Genomic DNA, 14,974 nt, shown 5'->3' with positions numbered 1-14,974 from the left:
GGATGTGTTTCTCGGTGCACGCTGGCAGGGCTGTGCACATACACTGTGAAATCCAGGCAGGCTCCAAGGCCGAGCCTGTTACAAATCCACCCAGAGGGAAGCACAGTTCCAGATATTGTGGCACATTTCCTGCAGCTTGTGGCAGACCATCCTTAACTTGAGAGTGCGTTTTAACTGCTACTTCCCCTGGAGAGCCACTAGTTTTTGAGGGTTTTTGCTGTCCTCTCCTATTTTATGTCTTCTGAGGTATTCCAATAAGTCATACACTACTTAAGCAGCTCCTTCAAAATGAAGGTAGAACTCTTGCACACTTTTTCCTCCTACAAGGAGAGGGGACCTAGGCAAGTCAGATCATTAGCTAGATAGAAGTGACACAACTGCTATATTACTGTAGCTCTTACTACAAACATTTCAAATCTAGCAAATTTGGAATAACACTGAAAAAGTAAAGACTGACCAAACCATGTTCTAATCATGTTCCTTGCATGTCTGAGTATAAATACCACCTATGCACATACTTTCATATGCATACATACACACATAAAGTGACGAAGGCTCTAAAGACATAAATGTACCACTGGCGCTCTCTGAATTTAAGAAATCAGGTCAAGGGTAATATTAGCAAAGAACAATTTTATAATTAAAAAAAATATAATTAGATTCTCCACCCCCCCACCAAAAAAAAAAAATCCCTGCTTTTTGTCAAAAAAAAAAAAAAAAAAAAAAAGAGTAAATTGAATAAGTAAGTTCTGAGAGGACATCCTTGCTAGCTTCACACACTACATCATATAGGTATTTCCATGCTTAACACATGGCAAATGCAGCATGCTTTTCAGATGCTGCATTTGCACAAGCAAACAGATGAAAAATTGAAAAAAACTTTATGCTTGGGTAAAGTGAGGGATGAAAACTACTACTAGGTCAGTAAGAACATGGACTGTTACAGTCAGTAAGAACAGGGACAAGCAGGCAGATTTTACGGTCAAAGCTTCTGGTGCCATCATTTTGCATTTGCATTTTTAACAGCACAGTGTCCTAGCATGCATACCATTTAAAGCATTGCTTTGGTATGGCTGAACTGTGTGACATTTTAATGTTCTGCTTCTCCAGCAGGGAAAGTCAGGTGGTACCACTCGGGAGTACCACAGTGTCACAGACAGAACATTCATGGCCTGTGCCCCTTCAGACTGCCCAGACAGGGCCCAACTCCCATGCCACTAACCTGCTCAGCCAAGCAACTTCGGCAGCTCAAAGGCAGAGTTTCCAGTCACATCTCTGACATGCCAAAACAGACAGCTACATGACTCTTGTTCTCTTCAAGAGAAACTTCTCATCCTCCTTATAATAACCTTGTTGCTGAAGTTACATATTTATTTAGACCTGATTACATAATCTGATTATATACCAGATTATTACTTACTCTAAAAGTTTTTAGATTTTTTTAATATTTTTGTTCACTTTACAAATGCACTATAAACAAAGACTGCATAGATTAATAAATAACTACTTTTTACTTATAAAGGTAATAAAATCTATAAGATAATAAGAGTCAGAACTCACTTAAAATTGTGGATAAGCAACACGCCTTCCTGAGTCACAGGAAAGCATTGTTTTGCTGGACACTCTTACAATATTAGAAGAAATCTCCAGAAATCCATGAACTAGATGGCATCTGAATACAACAAAACAACTACTGTTTTACTCAAACATCAGCTACTCTAGCACATACCACCTAGACTTAGATATGTAACCTAGGAAACGAAACCTCCTTTCTGTCCTAGAGTTGTCTCATTGCTCTGACCTCTTCTGAAATTACATGTGGCTTTCTGTTTAATTAATTAAAGTCCACATGCTGTTCACTTGCATTCAAGTAAGTTACTTGCATTATAAATCCTGGCTCATCTGAGAGAAAGTTCTAAATTCACTTAATATCCTAAGTAATTGGGCATTCTATGGTGACGGGTTCTTGATTTATTCATGTAGGTCTGATTTTCACTTGTTGTACTGGCATCTGGTTTCAAAAATAATTACATTGAATACACCTCTAACCACTTTCAGTGTTATGGCAAAAGATACTCAAGAGCATGATAACACTATAAATCTGTTCCTGTTCTTATTTACTACACCAAAGCAGAAATAAATTTAACTGTCAGGGCAAAGAACTGTAACACAACTGCAGTTCATACAGGCACGAGGTGGCAGGGTGAAGGGCAATTTCTATTTGCCATTATTTTTCTTTCTAGAGGAAACTTTTACTTCCGGGAAGTAAACATTTATTTAACACGTAATTCCTTTGCACGGTAGTCAAATAAGTAGTATGTGAGTCCAAATCTTTATGTTTTAGGCTATTAAAATTTTATCCACCAAGTCAATATTCTTTATAATTTTTTTAAATTCTCATTTCAGTTCAACTAAAAAAACCCCACAACAAAACAACCAAGGGCATATCCAGCTGTCACCACAAACCACAGAGTTAACCATTCAAAGCTAAAGAACTTACTTACAACAACCACAATGGCAAGATGCTGAAAGGTGATGATATTTGGCACCTCTGTATTTACTTCCACTTTTGAATCATTCTTTTTATACCCTTGCAGTAACAATAAAAAACATAACAAAATATCCCCTCCAACACTGTGTAAGTTGATTTACACAGTCAACTTTTGCAGTTTTTTAAAAAGACTTTTTTTGATAAAATATAGTCTTTGATCCCTTTTGTATAGGGTTGGACCGTCTGAAAATCTATCATGAAAAACTCTGGGAAATCCAACAGAAGACATTAAAAATGTTCTTTTTGGTATTGGGCTTGCTCCAGGAGAAAGAAAGGCAGGCAGAAAGAAACAATATGCAATAGCTTACATGACTAGAAAACAGCCCACACCTTTTAGATATTTCTAAAAAATCCCCATGGCGTAACACCCCTATTGCTCTAAAGGCCTTGAATCTTGTGAAATAAAGTTGATTTTATGGAGAATACAAATGATGAAAACACAAAAATTTTTCAAAACAAAGAACAGAGACAGACACCATTTTTCTACACTAACATCACAATTTCTAACCAACAGACCCCTCCACACAGCTTTCACTACTGGTCTGCATAATTTGCAAAATCACCACCAAGCACAAAGGTGCAAGTCTTTACCCAAACCCTCCAGCAGCTGTCCAGCCTCATCCCACAGGTTTCTGCACTGTGCAAGCCAGGAGAGGAGAGATGTGTGTGGCCAAAACAATTTCTGCCTGGGACATGACAGTGGGAGCTGCCAGCCAGCTCTCCCCAGTCAGGCAAAGCTTGGCCCTCAGGGACAGAGTACCAGGAAAGAGCCCTTCCTCCAGTCACTGACTAGAAGCTGACAAGGCAGTTCCCTATAAAGGTCATGGTACAGGATTTATTTCTGGAGAGTTTTAAGCTCCTTCCCCAGACTTCAAGTACAAGCAACACAGACAGAGCCATTTCGCTGCCATCACACTGGTGAGCAAGAGGTGCCTGAAAAGGGGCAAGGATGACACTTTCAGCACCAGAAGCCAGCCCTTAGTCCTTGCTTTGCAAGGCTTATTTTCAAGACAATAGGAAGCAGAAGACAATGTGATAATCAGGGAGTTCTAAACTATCCTTCTTTTTTCCTCTGGTCAGTTGTCAGGTTTTGTTGACTCCAGCTGTCTCATTTGGCAAAAAAAAAAAAAAAAAAAAAAAAAAAAAAAAAAAAAAAAAAAAGAAAGAAAAAGCCCAGCTGCTTCAATATATGTCTACGCTACAGATCCAACCACCACTGGAAGCCTTTCAGCATTAGTAAAAGGTTAACCACTGCACCCTCCCAGGCTGTGGAATTACATTTACACATCCAGTATAATCAACACCTCACACTAATTACCAATTATCTAAAACACTTAAACACTTAAAAAGTGTTTGCCATGATGAAGCTGCAGTCAATTTTCTCTTCTAACATGATCTTTAAAATCATGTAAGCATTCTGACATTTATTACATGAGGAAGGATGCTGGTCCTCTAATCTCTGCCATATGGGAACAAGTCCCATAAAAGACAATCAAAGTGTTTTGGGGATGGTCTTTAATTTGTTGCAGTTCTGGGAAGATGTTACCTACCAAACTCTAGGTTTATCAACTCAGATAAAGTGATTTAGTTCACTAAAATATGCAGTTAAAGACTACTTTCTCACTATGGCTGACAAACAATAAAGCTATGGAAATGTGTTTTAGACAATAGACCAGTGAATCCCAGATGCCCTCTGTTATTCCCGATACAAAATCTAAGATGAATGTTTCTGCTCAGATAAATATGAATCTTTTTTGACTGTCATCAGAGACCACCTGTTTTGTTGGTCAAGCTTTCTCATGCCATCTTAACAGCTTTCTTTATTTCTAAAGATGAAGAAAAATAACTTTAAAAGGCTTTTGCACAAGTTTTCAAAAATTAGCACTTCTGTTAAGTATCATGTAACTCACTCCAAACTGCCAAATTCTTTCTTTCCCCAACAAAAAATTTGATAAGTCAGAAAATTAATAGAGGGATTCCTACACTTTATTAAGAAATTTCCAAACTGTGAAAATCACAAAAGGAGAAATTTGAGTTGTGAGTGCAAAATTGTTCCTGCAATCTAAGTTTGCAGCAGAAAACAAGAGCAAATGCACACTATTAGCATAAAAATATTGATTTTTACACTATGCAGCTTACATTCAATAAGTAAATTTCAACTACCAGAACTACTAAGAAAAAAAAAAAAAAGAAAAAAAAGCGATATTTGTTGCAACTAAAGGGACCAAAACTATGTTCAGGGTATCAGGGTATTTGCAGGATTTGATTTATTCAAACAACTTACCACTCCTCCCTAGCTTTGCAAGCATTACTTTCTTCTATATACTGACTCCTCTCATGTCAGTAGTAAAGAAAAACCAATCATATTTCAAATCAATTAAGTTACTGAAGAGTTTGGAAAAAGAAATTAAAGAAAGTAATAATGACCTCAGGAAAGGTTAATCATACCCCTCCCCCCTCTTTTTTCCTGTGATCTTTATCAAGGATTTTTTCTGCCATCCTTACTCTTTAAGTAGTCCCAACAGATTACTGCAAACTATGGCCTTATTAATATGAATGAGGGTAAAAAACTGAGAGTAGACATAAAGTATACTGCATATCCATTTTAATAATTTTAGAAGTATTCTTGAAAAACAAGGAAGAGGAATAAAGAATAGCAAATGCTTTCCAAAATTCTCTGCCTATCACTTAATAATCAAAGTACCTAAAAAATTTCTTAAGATGGGAGAGAGTCTAAGAACAGAGTTATCATGGTGTGACCAGTTACCACCTATTAGCTGCTCCATAGTGGTTTTTGCCTAGGTAGCTTCAGTTACGTGCAAATGTCAAGTTTTATCAAACTGATTTGTTAGACCTTTTTTATTTCAGTAAATCTTGCTGAACTAAACAGCTAATGAGAAAATTAAATACCTTTAAACACTGTCCTAAAAAGTGACTTCACCTATGTTATACCATATTAGCAAATGAAAAAAAATGTATTTGAAGAATGAAGTACACAACTTTGTAGAAACTAATTTATTTTTGAACTAAAGTATCAGATGAAAGTAGAAGAAGACCTAAAGTTTTACTAATTCTCTGATTCTATTCTACTGCAGCTCTGCTGTTACAAGTATATTATTAACCTGTTTTTTAACTTCTACTTGAGAAACAATTCTTTGGCAAGCTATTTCATTATGTCACACAGCTAAGTGAACAGGTCATGATCCCACTCCTTCTCAACACAGAGGTGAAACATATATTTACCTGAATGAGAATATTTCAGCACAGTGTGGTTACAGCCATTGTGTGTGATATACCAATCCTCTGAACAATTCCTTATGAATGTGTTTATGCTACTGTTGTTAATTCTTGTAACAACAACAAAAAAAAATCACTTATTCTACTCACTAAACAATCAAACAGACCAGTTATTAATGACCTGTTTCTTAATTACTTTTAAAGACTACTGGTACCTAACCAATAAGCACCAATTTCACCACTATTCTTCTTGAGGTTTTTTTGCCTTCCTATAAATCTCATCTGCTTGCCAGATTTTAGTGAGACTTAGAAAAAAAATCAACTTACCATTTTTCTACATGAGCTATCCTTTTCAAATCAGTTACTGAAATGTTATCTTCGTTGTTGCTTTACATACTTGGATTTTTTAAAACAAAATCCAGTATCAAGAATAATCTCAATGCAGAGAAGGTGCTCCATTCTGACCACATCTCCACACACTGCCATTTGCATTTATTCAAAACTCTGCTTACATGCATTCCATGATCACACACATTCCTTTTTGACTCCATACCCTCCACAAGAAGTTGTGCTAGGCTATCTTCAGTAAAAGATAGATACTGTGACAGCAACCTGGGAAGAAGTAAGTGCAGATGGAATGGCTTGTATCTTATACTGTGTATTGGCTTCCAATAACCCAAAACTTTTTCTCTCAAACAACACGACTGCAGGCAATCTAGTATTTGCTAAACTCTGGAAGGCATATGAAATTTAAAATAAAAGTTCTACATCCTCAAAGCCCTAAATACTGTGGCCTAAAACCAAAATTGAGTACCTTCAATTCTTCTCTTGCCTTGCACAGGTATTTTCTGAATTATCAAGACTGAAATGCAACCACTTCTATTTCTGTAGAAGAGCAATATACAAACTTTATGTTGGAAGACACTTTTAGCACTGGGTTTCAGACTGCAACTAGTTAAGCCACTGCATCACCACGGTAACTTCCTAGGACAAGGAGAGAGCTCCTTTATGTCAACTACTGATGCACGGCTATTGATTCATATGCAATACTGTACATATGATTTAAGACTTTACAATCATAAACCAGTTATTAAACAAAAATACTGATTTGACTTTTGCAAGGAAGGAGTGCTGACATAATGCTACATGAATAGATGTGTCTTTTTATATATTTTACCAGCAGTTTCAGTTAGAATCTAATGCATCATATAATTACACTATGATTTGTTTGCTTGAACTGATCATCTTTCTAATGAAATAAGCTTTCCAAAAATCAAACTTATACAAATACATTTCCTATCTCTTTACTAAATTAAAATTTTCTTTCCCAATTTTACTGGTAACCAAAAATCTCCTGAGGAATGTGTAAAAGACAAGTGTACATCAAGTTAAAGGCATTGAGCTCAGTTTAAAGCATGAAAAAGTTCCATGTGGAGTAATTTTGTAGACATAAAACCAACACATGGGAAAGCCAGCATCAAACCTCTCATTCTAATGACTCTGTTGTGTAGCTACATAAAATCTTTGGGTCAAAACTATTTTAAAGGTTGCATGAATATACTTGCACATGCAAAGAGAGATAGAAGGATAGCTATTCTTTTGCTTCCAGAAAAAAGACAGCCTATAAGGATTGTATTTTTCCCTGCTCAATTCCTAATTTTTAAGTTAAAAAACATGTTAAAATCTGTTTTTCTGATGCTTCTGTTGAAGAATATTGGTATGAATTGACAGTACAGTAGCTGCTACCATTAACTGAAACAAGAAGTCAAATCAAACAAAACGGACTGGTAATTTAGATGTCAGCAAAGACACTGCCTAACCAAAGAATAAACACTTCTCTGATCAGTTAGTGATGTTGCAATTTAAACTTACTGCAGGTTCCAACATCAAAGGCAAAGCAAAGGGGGAGTGAAATGTCATTAAGGGTTCAGACAATTTAGAACAAAAAAGACCATAAAGAGGACAACTTAATCCAGGTTTTTTCACATAATGGACTAATTACTTCTGGCACTGAAACACAGAAAAGGAGAGTAAGTAGCTCATGTTCTTCATGAAAATCAAACTTGATCAGAAGATGTTTTTCAACATATATCAATCTACTTCAAAGAATTAATATTTCATTATCTCTCAGCAGTTATAGGGAAAGGAAAACTCCCAAGGTGAAATGCGAGTTCCATCACCTTCATGCAAAGTAACAGCCAACTGCTAAGACCAGAACCCTTTTCATGTATATAAAATGCTATTGGGAGATGCTTTGCAAGCACAAATCTCTGTTCAGTTGAAGTACCCTTAGCAGCTCTGAAAATCACAGAAGTAAAGAATTATTTAGGTTGGAAAAGACCTTCAAGATCTCCATGTCCACCCATTAACCTAACACTGCCAGCTCCACCACTAAGCACCCTTCAAGGATGCGGACTTGATCACTTCCCTGAGCATCCAGTTCTAGTGTTTGACAACTGTTCCCATGAAGAAACTTTTACTGATACCCCATCTAAATCTCCTCCAGCACAACCTGAAGCCATTTCCTCTTGTCGTATTACTTGTTACTTGGAAGATTAATCCCCACTTTGCTACAACCACTTTTGGGTAGTTGTAGAGACCCCCTGAGCCTCCCTCTTTCCAGGCTAAACAACTAACCTGCAGACATAGTGAAGCTCCCCTGCTGAAACCATCTGCCAGAATGTCCCTGTGGGTAGACATATACTAGTGTTTATTTCAAAAGTGTTCTTCTGAACCTTGCTTAAACTTCCTCAACTTCTTCACAGACTGTGCTCTTTCCCATTGCTATGAAAGTATCCCTAGGTGAGAACATGGATTTCTTTACAATGAAACCAGCAAAAATTGAAGTTAAGGACCACCACAACTAATGCACTCTAACTACAAACAGGCATTTAGTCCTTAGGATCAGATTAGACCTGGCTAAAGCAAAAAAAAAACCCCTTGACCATGGACATTGGGTTCTCCGCACCTATTGTTTTACCCTAGAGACCCACTCTCATTCACAGGACTTGCTAACTTAGAAATAGCTTTTGTCTGCACTCCACCACCTAACACCACAAGGATAGTAATTATGAACCCTATGGAGGTGACAGAGTAACTGATTAGCTAGTAAGTGGGCAGTATTTTGAAAATCTGCAGCGCTATGTAGCTATTCCCTCTTATTACAAATACTTTTGTGCAGGTACCATCCAAAAAGACAGCAGTGTATAACCAAGAACACCCTATCTGGAACACCCTTGGTTTTTCTACAGTACCAGTTTGATCCACCTGCTGAAGCCACTCTGGTGACAGCAGGTTTATTTCATGAAGCTTAACAATGATCTGACATGTCCAGTCAAAGTACATGCATTGATTATAGCTAGGATGCTGTTCAGTTCAGCAGAAGTCTGCCTGTGGAAACACAAGTCTGTCCATATAGTATAAGCTTTTCTATATCTTAAAAGGTTATTCAGTATTTATCAGTCAGGATCCAAAAACCCATGAACAACAAAATGACTCCTCAATACTACTGCTATCAGAAGCAACAAGTACCTACTGTTGTTCTCATGCATCTCCTGCTTATTTATTCTTGCTTAATAAAACCAAAGACAATATGAAGAATCTATTAATAAGTACTTTAGAGATTGTAGTTTTGTTAATTACTATCTTTCATGTTTCATTTTGGCACTGTAGTTTTGCTTCCAGAGTTCCTTACCTCCTAGGCTTTGCAGTATGGCAATAGCCCCAGAGGGGCTCACCTGAGGAGTCAAGTCTACCAGAGCAAGCCTCATATAGTGTAAGGACATTTTCTCTCCTCCGAAATACAGGTACAGGAGAAAACAACCCTGTCTACTTCAAACAGCTTTCTGCTTAGCTTAGTCATAGACTACAAAGAAGAACTTGAATTACCTTCTCTTGTTCGGCAAAATCAGTTCAAACTCCCAGTTTCAAACTCTCGAGAAAGATAACCTGCTGTCCAACTATGATACCATGTTAAAGTTAGTCTCAGCTAAAAAGACTGAGTTAGTCTCAAAAGTTAGTCTCAGCTTCTGATCCTGCCAGTTCTAGCTACTTGGGCACATGCTTACTCATTCACCCAACTGTCTCGGGGCTTCTAAATCAGATCAAAGGATTGATAAGTACTTCAATGCTCGCTGGCAGTGGTCACAGTTCTCTCCAGGAAACCTGCAATCCCTCTGAACAGCTTCTCCACCTAAACAGTATGGCATGATGAAGGCGAACACGAACCCTTGTGTGTCCAAGAATGCCAAAAGTTGCCGTTTGAAAAACCAGTAACTAAAGAAGCTAGATGTACTGCAGATAAATTAATGAATTTCAATGCTCTTAAACAGATGTTTAGAGGAGTGACAGGACCTTTTATATACACATTAAAAAATATTAGTCAAAATTACTTTCAAATACCAGTATGACTACATGGGTTAGACCAAATAAAAGAGAACATTAAAATACATTTTACAGGAAGGTTTTTCAGAAAAAAAATTAACTACTGGTGCCATCAAAAACATAAGTACCTGATTGTACATGATAGAAAGAATTAAAAGGAACTTCTATAAATAGTCACATTTTATGGAATTGTAACAAGATGTTCCCAAGATATTAAAATATTAAGTTTAGTTCAGACATTAAGACAGTATTGGCGAAGACGTGAAAAACTTACTACTCCTAGGCAAGCATTTCCAGTCCAAGGTAAACTAAAATCCACCTCTTTGGTAGCATTGGTACCTCAGCCTCTTTTCTATCTCAGAGTATAAATTGGGTGATATGCTACAGGGGGAAACAGCATCACCTATGAAAGTAACAAATAGTGCCTTTCTACTTTCCCTACTTGAAATTAAAGTTTCAGTATGACACTTTTCCAAAAAGAAAAGCTATTGTGTGAAGGTAAGAAAATGATCCACAAAGCCTTGAGTTAAAGCCTTATCATTTAGGAAAGAATCATGCATTATGATCCAAACCATGGTAATTATTTTAAGTGGATCGCAGAAAACCAGCAAAATTGGCAACATGCTGTCATTCCCAGGTAATTTACAGCATCAGAAGCATTACAAAGTAAATGAAAAGAAAAAAAGAAAAAAACTGCAACCAAACCCAACCCTTGATCAGTCTGAATCATGATTTTGATGAGAAATTATATGGATTCATTAAATGATCCAAGAATAAAGCTTGGTGTCATTTCCAGTATAATTCTGAAATGTAATTCATAACACTATAATTACAAAGAGATTACTGGGCAGAGCAAGCAGATCAAGATACTTAGTTACAGAGATACCGTAGAAAAAGAAGAAATACTCCTAGGTGTCTTTCACATCACAACATAGAATCAGAAAAAACATTCCTTGCTGATCGACTAAAAAATAATCTACCTGGCTTGCTAAAGGACTGCCTGAAATTGAGTAATAGATTACTGTGAAAGCAATAAACTTCACAATTTGCATTACGAGTTGTTCAGGAAGGTTTTCTGCTTCAAAAGAACTTCATCAGAAAATCATTTTCCCCTCTCTGTGAAAGCAGATTTATTAAAAAGGCAAGTCCAAAGAAGAATGGCAGGAAGGTTTATTTTTCATCTACAATTAATTTAAAATTGCAAAACTGTGAATTTCATTTACAATTGCAAACCTGATTTATTTCAAGGTAGCTCCATAACATGGAAGAGCGCTGGTTTGTTTTGTTTTCTGGGATTTGTTTGTTTTTTCTAAGAATGTGGGGTTTTTTTCCTTATTTTTGGTTTTGATGCTTTTTATTTTAAACATACCTTATTCTGAGGAGGAGTGGGGAAGACCAAAAGACAAATCTTCATAGGAGGCAAAGGCTCTATGTCCATGTCCTTCCTTGTACACTTAAAACAGGCTATCAAGAAAGGACAGGGAAAAAGATAATCCGGCATTCAAATGACTTTTACCTTCTTTCCATGTATTGGTTTTCACAAAGAGAAGAAAATAGTGTACTCCCAGACAGCTGACTCATTACTGGCATTATTTCAGGAGAGCCTGGAAAACAACTTGCCATCATTTCATTTTACAAGTAAAGATGCAAAGAAATCCTACAGGTTGAGAGCTCCAAAGACAACCAAAATCCAACACAAACAAACAAATTCCCAACACTACACAGTGTTATGACAAGTGGAAAATAAACCCAGAAGTTCATTCCTAAAAAGTAACATCAAAAGTAACATTTTTATAAAGTAACAGCAAAGAGCCAAGCACAACTACATACTCATTTGCTAAGGTCCAACCCTCCTCATGAAATTCAGTGCCCAGTTTCCATAGGACCATTGAGCACCAGTCTTCAAAACAGAGACCTATGGATGGGGCCAAGGCTCCAACTCCAGTGCAACCTGACAAGCGTCTCATGTCTCCTTAACTGTACTGAATGAGATGTTTTACCGTAAGACCACGCCAATATCTCCATTCCTCCCTGCAGCACAGCAAAGGCAGACAGAGCCAAGGTGTGCTTCACAGCCTCCCTCACGCTTCACTGTCCCAGATATCACAGTCGTCAGTGGACATTAAGACAGCAGATACTTTAAGGTACTGGAGATGGTACACTGGAGATGTGATGTATCACATCACTCAACTGTAGGGTACAGGCTTATCTTCAAACACTAGCTAGGAGGAGCATTCTTAAAGAAAGAAATAAGGACGGAACAGGACTCACTTTAGAAGTGGATGCCTCTCTGCATAAAAGCCTATATCCTGCCCCACCATTCCCTAAATTCCCTTAAGGGAAGCCACCAGGCCCTCTAGCAGGCATGCACATACTAAAGCGCAAAGTCCTGCCAGCTCAGACAGTAAAACTCTGCCAAGAGCCAAGGCAGGTGCTGGTTGCTGCGCTATTCCAGTATCCACATGGCCGGGCTATAGAGTGGCAGTACAGGCACTTCTTCCTCAAGTACAGGCACTTCTTCCTCAACCGTGTCAACCTTGACTGAACAGGCTAGTTGTTTTAAAAAATTATTTGCATGTATTTTAAAATACACATATTTGGTGCACAGTATCTTTGTAGAGAATCACAAGTCTTATTCATTTCTTTCTCTCATGAATGTACACACTGAGAATTAACATTCATCTCTGCAAATAATCTTCTGACTTTGCAGCACACTTCTACCAGTGACAAGTATTTTGAGGGTAGGAGAAGAGACTATTTTTCTTTCTGCTACTTTATCCAGAAATAATTTGTCTTCTGCAAAAAGAATTTGCTGACAGCAGATAGAGCATCTTTTTGAGTACCACCAAAACAACAGTTTGTCATCACATCCATGTGCCACTTATCAGGATGTGCGGGCACTGACCTGGGCTTACATGCACAGTTAGCATCATGCACCTAGTTTACAACAGGGTCTCAGGATGTTGCCAAAGTGTATGTTTACAAGGGCTTCAATCCTGCTGTGTCTATTTAGTTTATAATAATGTGTCAAAGCCCTAAAACCATAACGACCCTATATAATGATGCATAATGATATGACATTACCAAGAGCACTGAGACTGGATCAGGCCCAGAGGCTGCTCAGCCTACAATCAACTGCTTGAAGCTACAGCCTGTGTCAGTCCTGTAGCTATTTAGGGACCAGGTGAAAGACAGCCCTATATCAGCCCACAATTCAGGGTAATGAGCTACCTTGCTGTCTTCCCAGACAGACTTAAGCTGCCATAGGTGGCTTCTCTGGGAAAAGCATGCTGGCATACTGCCACTGCAAGACTTCTGAACCACAGAACTAGTATTTTCACTCAGGTAACTGGTCACAGTGGTCCAGGACTACTTACAAAATGATTCTTTGTACACCTATAACCACAGATGAGTGTAGCATAATGAAATATAAATCCCACAGGATTTCCCCCACATTGTATGATTAAAGGTCAGGGTCAACTGGTGACTCAGCTGATCCAGTGCTGCAGCATAGCCATTGTATTTCACAGAAAGATAAATTGGTTGAGGTCAGAAGGGATCTCAAGCAGGATCACAACACGCTGCCCAGGACCATGTTTTCTTAACAGAAGGCATACGCTACAACCACCCTGGGCAACCGGTGACAATGTTCAGTCATCCTCACAGTAAAAAAGGGTTTCCTGATGTTCAGAATCTCCCATGTTTCAGCCTCTGCCCATTGCCTCTTGCCCTATCACCTGTCATCACTGAAAAGAGCCTGACTCGGTCCTCTTTGCAAGTTTCCTTTGAGTACTTATATAAATTGGTAAGATCCCTCCCTGAGTCTTCTCCTGGCTGAACAGTCCTAGCTCTCAGCATTTCCTTACAGTAGAGTATTCAAGTCGCTTCATTACCTTAGACACTCCTTGCTTGAGTCCCTCCAGAAGTTCCACACCTATCTCTCTGGTACTGGTGAGCTTAACCTCAGACTCACTGCCCACCAGTCAAGAGGAAAAGAAGGCTAAGTGCTCTCTCTACTTGATAAGGAAGCCTTTTCCCCAGAGCATTCAGGTTGCATCTGTGTCAGTACAGTGTCAAGTCCTGACCATGCTTCAGCTGTGTTAATGTACATCTGAAAATCATGTTAGAACTTTCAGAGCTCTATAGGTACAGAAGAAAACACAGTCCCACAGGTAAGAAGTGGTCCTATAGGCCTCAAATTCTCATTTTTGTAAGATTCAATCTATTTATGAAAGTCTGCTGTCAGAACCCAGGACACCCCTCTGGGTGCTCTGGATGGCCCATGCCCCTGGCCGGGGGCTCTGAGACCCTGGCATGCAGCCAAAGACACGTGGGGTTTCGATCTTAGCCCATGGAGCAAATTACCAACTCTGTATGAAGAATTACAAGTCATAAAAGTTTAGATAGCACAACAGTAATAATCACAGGTGAAGGGAAAAGTTTTTGAGTGCTGTACAGGGGGATTTGGATTTTGTACATGGGGGTCAGGAGTCCTAAGATGAAGGAATCAGGGCGTGCCTTGTCTTTCTTCCTTCTTCCTAGCCTCCATGATTTGGGTGATGGTGGCACTTTTAGATTGGTTTAGAATAGAAGCTGACTGTCTAACATAGGTGACAGGTATTGGAACAGAACTGTAAATACAATACACGTAGTTTTTAGCATAAAAGATAACACCAGCCTCGTGGGCGGGGAGTGTGCCTTTGGCTGACCTGCTGAACGGACTGCAACAGCTCAGGAAGAAAATCTTTTAGATAACACACAATAAACAACCTTGAGACCGGATGACTGAAGACTACTGAGTCT

General features: G+C 38.3%; 1 protein-coding gene across 2 annotated transcripts in view; it reads right to left on the bottom strand.

Moving 5' to 3' along the window:
* Positions 1-14,974, bottom strand: part of LOC119695238 (guanine nucleotide-binding protein G(q) subunit alpha) — a 119,068-nt gene that overhangs the window by 89,467 nt on the left and 14,627 nt on the right. The window contains exon 1 of one of the 2 annotated variants that reach the window (XM_038123267.1): positions 1,223-1,633. The exons of the other annotated variant lie outside the window; for it this stretch is intronic. The gene's annotated coding sequence lies outside the window, so the exon portion shown is untranslated. Of the gene's footprint in view, positions 1-1,222; positions 1,634-14,974 lie in introns of those variants that run through there. 2 annotated transcript variants of the gene reach the window in all.

The sequence above is a fragment of the Motacilla alba genome, chromosome Z (genome assembly GCF_015832195.1).
Source record: "Motacilla alba alba isolate MOTALB_02 chromosome Z, Motacilla_alba_V1.0_pri, whole genome shotgun sequence".
In the NCBI taxonomy this organism is placed as follows: Eukaryota; Metazoa; Chordata; class Aves; order Passeriformes; family Motacillidae; genus Motacilla; species Motacilla alba.
Note: the sequence above shows the minus strand (reverse complement) of the source record. Positions and strands in the feature narration are given on the sequence as shown.